General features: G+C 43.6%; 1 pseudogene across 1 annotated transcript; it reads right to left on the bottom strand.

Annotated features, from left to right (window-relative positions):
• Positions 1 to 240: 240 nt before the first annotated feature.
• On the bottom strand, positions 241 to 1,184 carry LOC308430317 (RNA-binding protein with serine-rich domain 1-like; annotated as a pseudogene). Its single transcript has one exon. The product of its transcript is annotated as an RNA-binding protein with serine-rich domain 1-like (transcript).
• Positions 1,185 to 2,662: the final 1,478 nt, after the last annotated feature.

Below are 2,662 nucleotides of genomic sequence, written 5' to 3'. Positions count from 1 at the left end.
GTTGGTTCTGCTACCAAACAGACATCAAGAAACTGAAGGGGTGAACTTTCTACCCAGAAAACTACAGGGTACCTCTCTAGGCACCATCCTTAATCAACAGTATCTCTACAAGACAGAACCCTCCCGCAGAGGAAATCTCTTAACTGCTGTTTCCAAAGCCTACCCTAGGGTACGGGATCCTTCCTTACAGATCCTCACTTGGCTAGAGAAAAGGACAAAACTGAGTCTGGGGAACATAAGTTACAGAGGTACAAATCTATGTTCCTGTTTATCAGGAAAGTTGGAGCTGGAAAGGCTCCTGTGGCGGCGGCGGCCGGGAAATCGAGACCTCCTATGTATAGGAGACCTTCGTCTTGAGGATCGAGACCTTCTCCTCATCCGTGGGGGTGACTTACACCACATGGGAGGTGGTGGAAGCATTCTCCTGGGAGGGCTGAATCGCTGAGGCGGTGGCCGAGGCCAGGGTGCCAACACAGCAGTAGCCATGATCTCTTGGCCATCAATTTGTCCTCCATCCATGTGTTTCAGTGCCTTCTCTGCTTCATCTGGATTCTCAAATTCCACATATGCATAGCCTTTGGAGAAATGAGGATGCATCCTTTCTACAGGCATGTCAGTCATTTTAATTTTCCCGTAAGTACAAAATATTTCCATGATATGATCCTTGGTCACATTCCTAGCGAGCCTCCCAATGTGAACTTTGGTGGGTTTAGGTGACAGGCTTCGCCTTTTCCTCTCTTTTTCATCTCTTTTAGGTGGTTTGGATTTGGAGCGGGAACACCACATGTTGTCATGCCTGCGCTGCGAAGGGCTTTGGAGCCGGAAGAGCTGCTAGAACTGGAACTTCGGGATGTGCTGGAGCTTCCTGAGCGGCTGGATGCAGAGGAAGAGCTAGAGCCACTGCTTGAGCCTGTGCTCCTGCTGGAGCCCGAGCTGGAGGTTGAGCTGGGCCTAGATCTGGTGCTGCTGCTTCCGCTTGAAGCACTTCCTCTCTTCCTGGTCTTATCTCTGCCACGATCCTTCTCACTTGACTCTTTAGTGGCCCCTTTATCTTTAGATCGATCCTTGGACTTCTCATCAGAGCGGTCCTTGTGCTTGGTAGGAGAAGGAGCCCTAGTGCTGGACTTTTTATTATTCTCTTTGACTCCTAGCAAGCTCTTCTTTTTCACTCCTGATAAATCCATTCTCCCCTTCTTCAAGGCAGCAATGTCAGCCTCACTTATCTGAACTCACGTCTAACTTGAGTCTGAGCAACGATCCCTAATCGACTGCAATTTACGCCAAAGAGCAGCCTTTTAGGCCAACTCATAATCTGCACCGTCCGCTCCGGCCACATACATCGACCTCGCCTCCCACCCGCTTTCTCCACTCACTACTCAGGTCCTGCCCAGCGAGGCAATCCTAGGTCTCCAGCATCTTCCCAAGGCCGCCACTTCCCCCCACTCTTCTCAGGCCCACTCTGTTTTCGTTTTCATTGAATGCTATAAAATCCTTAATTTCTTTCTTTATTTCTTCTTTGTCCATGCTATCATTTATTAGAGCATTGTTTAGTTTGTGTATATAGGCTTTTTGTTGTCTTTGATATTATTAAAGACCAGCCTTAGTCCATGGTGATCTGATAGAACACATGACGGTATTTTAATTTTCTTATATCTATTAAGGCTTGTTTTGTGGCCGATTATATGGTCAGTATTTGGAGAAGGTGTTGTGAGGTGCTGAGAAAAAGGTGTATTCTTTTGTTTTAGGCTGAAATGTTCTGTAGATGTCTATCAATACCAATTGGTTTATAATCTCTGCTAGTTTCAATGTGTCCTTGTTCAGTTTCTGTTTCTATGGTCTGTCCATTGATGAGAGTGGGGTGTTGAGGTCTCCCACTATTATTGGGTAGGGTGCAATGTATTTTTAGAGCTTTAGTAGGATTTCTTTTGTGAATATGGTTTCTCTTGTATTTGGAGCATATATGTTAAGAATTGAAAGTTCCTCATGATAAATTTTCCCTGTAATGAGTTAACAGTGTCCTTCCTTATCTTTTTAAACAACTTTTGGTTGAAAATCTACTTCATTCAATATTAGAATGGCTACTCCAGCTTGCTTCTTGGGGCTGTTTGCTTCAAAGGGTTTTTCCCAACCTTTTACTCTGAGATAGTATCTGTCTTTGTCTCTGAGATGAGTTTTTTGTATGCAGCAAAATGCTGGATTCTGTTTATGTATCCAGTCTGAATGCCTATGTCTTTTTATTGGAGAATTGAGTCAATTTATGTTAACAGATATTAAGGAATAGTGGTTGCTATTTCCTGATATTTTTGCTTTTAGAGGTCGAATTGTGCCTCTGTGTCTTTCTTCTTCTGGTTTTCTTGCATAGGTATTTTTTGTTTTACTAAGATGTAGTTTCCCTCCTTGTATTGGGTTTTCCACCTATAATTCATTGTAGTGCTGGGTTTGTAGTCAGATATTGTGTAAATTTAATTTTGTCCTTGAATATCATGGTCTCTCCATCTATCAGATTGAGAGTTTTGCTGGGTAGCAGCTTGGGCTGACACTTGTGTCCTTTAAGGGTCTGCATTATGTTTGTCCAGAATCTTTTAGCTTTCATAGTCTCTGTTGAGAAGTCAGGTGTTATTCTGATTAGTCTGCCTTTATATGTTACATGACATTTTTCCCT

The sequence above is a fragment of the Micromys minutus genome (genome assembly GCF_963924665.1).
Source record: "Micromys minutus genome assembly, chromosome: 15".
In the NCBI taxonomy this organism is placed as follows: domain Eukaryota; kingdom Metazoa; phylum Chordata; class Mammalia; order Rodentia; family Muridae; genus Micromys; species Micromys minutus.
The sequence above is the reverse complement of the archived record's forward strand: the minus strand, read 5'-3'. Positions and strand labels throughout refer to the sequence as shown.